Consider the following 6439-nt stretch of genomic DNA (forward strand, 5'->3'; position numbering starts at 1 on the left):
TTTCCATCTACAAAATGTTGGAGAATATATATTTTTTTAAAATGTTGGAGGACATGGTATCCCACATTGCTTTATCCTGATGTTTAACAGACATCGCTATAACAATTTAGGAATCAATGCACAAACACAATAGTTTTGCTTTTTCAAATGAAAAAGTCTGCTTTTAGGAAGCCCACTCATTTGCTGTCTTATTCTTTTAGGTTGTCTGGGAAGCAGCGGTCTCCCCAATGCCACCCTCAGAAGCCAAAACTGAAGAAATAGTTCATCTGACTAAACTTAGTATATAATGTATTAATTTCTGGGCGGGCTAGCCACTTCTGAAAAGTACTACAGTAAAAGGGATTCCACTAAATGTTAGTGAGAACTTTGTGATGGTAAGAGCTATTCAACAGTGGAATATGATGCCTTGGAGTGTGCTGGAGTCTCCTTCTTTGGAGATTTACAAACAGAGACTGATGGCCATTTGTCAGGGATGCTTTGATTGTGAGTTCCTGCATGGCAGAATGGGGTTGGACTGGATGGCCCTTGGGGTGCCTTAGAACTCTAGGATTCTAGGATTCTGTGGACCACCAGATGCATCGACCACACATCCTTCATTTCTTGAACCACCAGATGCATTGACCACATATCTTTCATTTCTTGACATTAAATGGCAACCCGAAGGTGACCCTATCACTGGATTTTCTGGGGCTGAGAGTGAGTGACTCGTCCAAGATCACTCAGTTGTTTCCATGGCCAAACGGGAAAATGAACCCCAGTCTCTAGAGTCCTACTCCAACTCTCAAGCCGTAACACCATGCAACTATTCTTGACCATAGGGTTGCCATATTCCTGTTCCCTTCCCGCCCAACCCCAACCAGTTGGATCTCTTTGCCTTTAATTCCAGCCCTCATCAGAGTCAGAAATTAACATGATCCCATTGCTGTACCTCCATCCAGTTTCCTCTGGCTTTATTTCTGAATTTCCAACTGCTCTTAAAAGCACAGGAGGGGAGCTAGTCAAATTAAAGACTACGCTAGACCACAGCAGCTCTCTCTCAAGCAGGTGTCCCATTGTAGTCTTATGGACTCACCAAACTGAAGGCGAGACTTTCGGGAGGAGGAAGCTGGAGGAACAAGCCAGAAGCTAATTACATCAGGTTATGCCGGCTGCTTCCTGACCTAGTTTCCGCCTGACATGCATCCCCAGAATCTGGGTTAAGTACACAGTCTTGCTGTACTCCTGAGTCCTGACCTCAGGATGCTACTGCAAAGATTGCACACAGCCTTTGGCTCACATTGCTCAAGGATCAGGCTCCCACCATGGAAAAACGACAACAGCAACATAGCCCTGCTCTTTGCTTTACTTTATTTAGTAAGACTCCCAACACCTACAAATAAAGAGATGATGATTGTTGTTGACACAGTGTCTCACACCTGAAATTCCTTGAGGTAAACCACAACAATTTCACTTATCCACAGATAACATCTTTTGGGTGTGAAGGCTCAAAACATGGCCTCCTCCCCCACTCTGTGTCAGGCACAGGACTTATAAAACAAAAGAAAAGCAGTGTTTTCTCTTAACAGTCGCAGAAAGTCACAATGACTCTCTCATGCTGGATTGAATTAATCAGGCCAAGCAGACACAAAGGACATTAGTGTCCAGCTGTGGCTGCCATTCCCAAAATGAATGGTCCACTCAGGATGCATCTGCATGGGAGAATTAATGCAGTTTGACACTGCTTTAATTGCTATGGCTCCATGCTATGCTATGGCGTCCTGGAATTTGTCATTTGTTGTGGCACCAGATCTCTCTGACAGGGAAGGCTAAATATTTTACAAACTACAAAATTTCAGAACTCCATAGCATCAAGCCAGGGCAGTTTAAGCAGAGTTAGTCTGTAGAATCAGTTCATAGAGAGGTGTGACTGGAACAACTAGAGTGCCCCCCAAATTCCTCCAAATGATCATCCTGCTACATGAAGACCAGCAAGGTCAAGTCAGATATGGCGACGCTCTCTCGGAGCCCTTTCTAATAACTAATGGTGTGAAACAAGATTGTGTTCTCGCTCCAACTCTATTTACAGTCTTCTTCAGCATGATGCTCCAAAGGGCTACAGCAGATCTCACAGAAGAAGATGGCATTTATATGCGTTACCGTACTGATGGTAGCCTGTTTAACTTAAGCCGCCTGAGGGCCCGCACTAAGACTCTAAACTATCTAGTCCGTGAGCTGCTTTTTGCTGACGATGCTGCTGCCCTCGTTGCCCATACAGAAGCAGCTCTGCAGCACCTAACATTTGCAACAGCTGCAGAGCTCTTTGGACTGGAAGTCAGTCTGAAGAAAACGGAAGTTCGCTACCAGCCGGCGCCTCAGGAAGAACACTACCATCCCCACATCACTGTAGGCACATCTGTGCTTAAGTCCATCCAGCAGTTCACCTACCTGGGAAGCATCATCTCCTCAGACGCCAAGATTGATAAAGAGATCGATCACAGACTGGCAAAGGCATATAGTGCATTCGGAAGGCTTCACAAGAGAGTCTGGAGTAACAAACACTTGAGGCGAAGCACAAAAATCAGTGTGTATAGAGCCATTGTACTGTCTATTCTCCTCTATGGGTCTGAAACATGGGTCACCTATCGCCAACACTTACGACTCCTTGAACGCTTTCATCAGCGCTGTTTACGCACAATTCTAAACATACACTGGACTGACTATGTGACAAATGTTGCTGTCCTTGAGCAAGCAGGGATCACCAGCATTGAGGCCATGCTATTGATGACGCAGCTGCGCTGGGCAGGACATGTTTCTAGGATGAAGGACCATCGCCTCCCAAAAATAATACTCTACGGTGAACTCGCCATGGGTCAAGAGCATAAGAGGGGCGCCCCAAAGAAGCGATACAAGGACTGCCTGAAACAACATCTCAGGCTTGGCCAAATTGATCACCAACAGTGGTCCTCCCTGGCCTCGCATCGGGAGGCATGGAGACGCACTATCCACGATGCTGCAGCTTTTTTGAAAGCTCACGCCGAACGAGTCTCAAAGAGAAACGACAACGCAGAAAGAACCGCAACCTGGAAACATCACCCAAGGAGACTTTCTGCTGTGCTTTCTGCAACCGGACTTGTTTATCTCGGATTGGTGTTTTAGTCATCAACACGCTTGTAGAAAGCGCAGGATGAGTCCTTCCTGAGTCTTCGTTCGTGAAGTAAAGCCAGAGAGAAAGATATATGTCTGTCCCTGGCTTCCACTCCACCAAATGCATCTGAGGAAGTAGGATCTGCTGGCTCCCTAGCCTAGCATTTCACTCCAAAAAGCCTTTGGATCAAATGTGTCTGAGATCTTTTAATTATTTTTAAGCAGATGGAAAGCGATGCAACAAAACGGGTTTGCTAGCTGCTTTCTCTTTCTGCTCTCTTGCATTCTGCTTTCCCAGTGTTTGTTTCGCCTTCTCTGTGTATCATGGTTCTCATGGTATTGTTGTTTACCGCCATGAGCTTTGCTGCAGAAAGCAGGGCTGTACGTGTTATGAATAAAATAATTGTTAAATGTTATTAGCTGCTAATGTTTGCACACAAGCTGTTCGCTACAGTGGCTGGTTGGAAAGCTGATGCTACTTCCCTGAAACAAAAGCATTCTCGACTAGATGTTGTGCTAAGAGAAAACACTTCTGCTGGTGTCTGCTTTCAGCAGGGTGCAAAAGTCTCCTGCATCTGAACAGGGGCAGACAGCAGAGAGAATAAGCCTTGGAACAAAGAACACAGCTACGCAATATATATAAGGGGAAGGGGAGAAATCGGTGGCGATGGGGCTTCCATGTCAGTGGGGTAGTGAATGCACACCGCATTTTGAACCAAACTTTGAAAGTGCTCTCCAGGGTGCTGAAGCATTTTGGAGCTAGAATTCAGCACCTTTCTAAGTACAGATTAAAGAAAGGTGTGGATTCAGCAGCCCACTGACATGGGAGCTTCTAGTCCCATCTGATCTTGGAAGCTAAGCAGGATCAGCCTTGGTTAATCCTTGGAAGGGAGGCCAAGAAAGGGAAGGAAAGCCCAGTTTTGACTTTCGTGTTAACAGCTTGGCTCAGGTCTTGCAAACTCAGGTCTGACGTTGAGGTTTTCATTATAGAGTCAGTCCACCATAATGAGCTCCTCTTCCTCCTCACTTGTGTCCCACCTTTCTCCCAATAATGGGACTCAAGGGTGCTTACGCTACCGTCTTCCAGTCTGTTGTTGTTATGTGCTTTCGTTTTTGACTTTTGGCAACCTGAGGAGATTTGCCATGGCCTTCCTCTGAGGCTGAGAGAGTGTGACTCACCCAAGGTCACCCAGTGGGTTTCATGGTCAAGCTGGGAAGTGAACCCTGGCCTCCAACACTAAAACCACAATGGCTCTCATGTCTTCCACTTCACCAAGCATTATTGTTTTTTTCCAGTGAGTCATGTCGACTCTTAATGTGTCCAAAGTATAAATAGCCGCAGTCTAGTCAATTTGGCTTCTAGAGAGAGTTCAGACTTGATTTGCTCTAGGACCCATTTATTGGCCTTTTGGGGGCTATTTGCAGAACTCTCCTCCAGCACGAAATTTCAAATGAGTTGATTTTCTTCCTCCTCAGCTTTCTTCCCTGTCCAGCTTTCAGGCCCATACACAGAAATCAGAAATACTATGTTGTAGACCATTCTGACTTTAGTATTTAATGATATATCTTTATAAATACTTGAGGATCTTGTTTGGTCCCTTCTAAGTCCTAGTTCGCTTCCGATTTCTTGACTACGGTCTCTTTTTGACTGGTGACTGAGCCAAGATGTAAAGAAGGGTTAACAATTTTGATGTTTTCATTATGAACTTGTAAATCAAGAAAGAAAAGAAATCATTGTTGTTGCTGTTGCTGTGTGCCAAGATGTTTCTGACTTATGCCAACCCTAAGGTGGCCCTATTATGGGTTTTTCTTGGCATCTTTCTTCAGAAGGGGTTTGCCACTGCCATCCTCTGAGGCTGAGAGTGTGAGACTAGCCCAGAGCCATCCAATGGGTTTGCATGGCTCAGCGGAGATTCAAACTCTGGTCTCACAGAGTTGTAGTCCAACACAAACCACTATGCCACACTGACTCTTTAGTGCCTTTAAAAAGACTTCCTGAATTATAAACCTAGAATACATTTTCCCCCTGTTCCTTGCACTTTCTGACTCTGCATTAATTTAAGCTTTTCCCCTCAGGCAATTGCAATTTCTGCCCAGGATGCATAAAAATACTTTTAAACCCGTTTCCTGATCAGTAAAAACCATGGAACGACTTTCGTGGTGGTTCCCGTCATGCTTTACATTTCAGACCGTTGGGATTAAGCAAATTCCTTGATCCTTTCGTATCAAATTATTTCTGCTGGGTTTTCCTCCCTCGCGCTCTCAACAGAGAGGAAGCCGGCTGCATAATCTTCTATGACTGAATCCTAATAAAACATTTAGGAGCTTGAGAATCAGCAGATCCTCTTTACTCTACGGACCCTTTCCAAGGTTATACAGGGGTCAGGTCTATTTTTTCCTGGCTGGCAATGTCCAAGGGGAGAACCACGGAAACAGATACTGTATTATACACGATGACATCCACAAGAAAAAAGGGTGAAATAAGTCTCCAAGCGGTCTGTAGAGGAGCTTATTTCAAAATAAAACAAAGACAAATATATTTTGGCCTATGTAATTATTTCAATGGCCCTTTTCAGGGTGAAAAAATGAAACCAGCAGCAGACATTTCACGTCACGAAACTCTTTTTCCAGTTGCTGGATGGACAAACAACCCAAACTGGAAAGAGTTTCATCTCCAGAAATTTCTGCTGCTGGTTTCATGTCCATGGCTGCATCTGCACTGCAGAAATAATGTAGTCTGACCCCGCTTAAACTGCCATGGCTCAATCCTTTGGGATTTATAGTTTTGTGAGATGCTTAGCCTTCCTTGCCAGATTGCTCTGGTGCCACAACAAACTACAAATCCCATTTTTGTTTGTGAAGGTGCCCTGCATTTGAAAGCCCATTCAGTTTGACTCTTATTTAAAGATGATAGACCATAAGGAGAGTATTATTATTATTATTCAAAGATATGGCCATGTTAATCTGCAGAATCAGTACATAGAGAGATCTTGTAGCACCTTTGAGACTAACTGAAAGAAATTGGCAGCATGAGCTTTCATAGACTTCAATCTACATAGTCAGCTACGTCATCATCATTATCACTTATTATTGGAGACCTAGTGTGGTGTGATGGTTTGAGCATTGGACTATGACTCTCGAGAGCAGGGTTCAAATCCCTGCTCAGCCACGGAAACCCACTGGGTGACCTTGGGCAAGCCACACTTTCTCAGCCTCAAAGGAAGGCAACGGCAAATCTCCTCTGAACAAATCTTGCCCAGAAAACCCCATGACAGGCTCACCTTAATCAGAAATGACTTGAAGGCACATGATTATT

The sequence above is a fragment of the Sceloporus occidentalis genome, unplaced genomic scaffold (genome assembly GCF_023333645.1).
Source record: "Sceloporus occidentalis isolate IW3139 unplaced genomic scaffold, rSceOcc1.0.p SCAF_5, whole genome shotgun sequence".
NCBI lineage: Eukaryota > Metazoa > Chordata > Lepidosauria > Squamata > Phrynosomatidae > Sceloporus > Sceloporus occidentalis.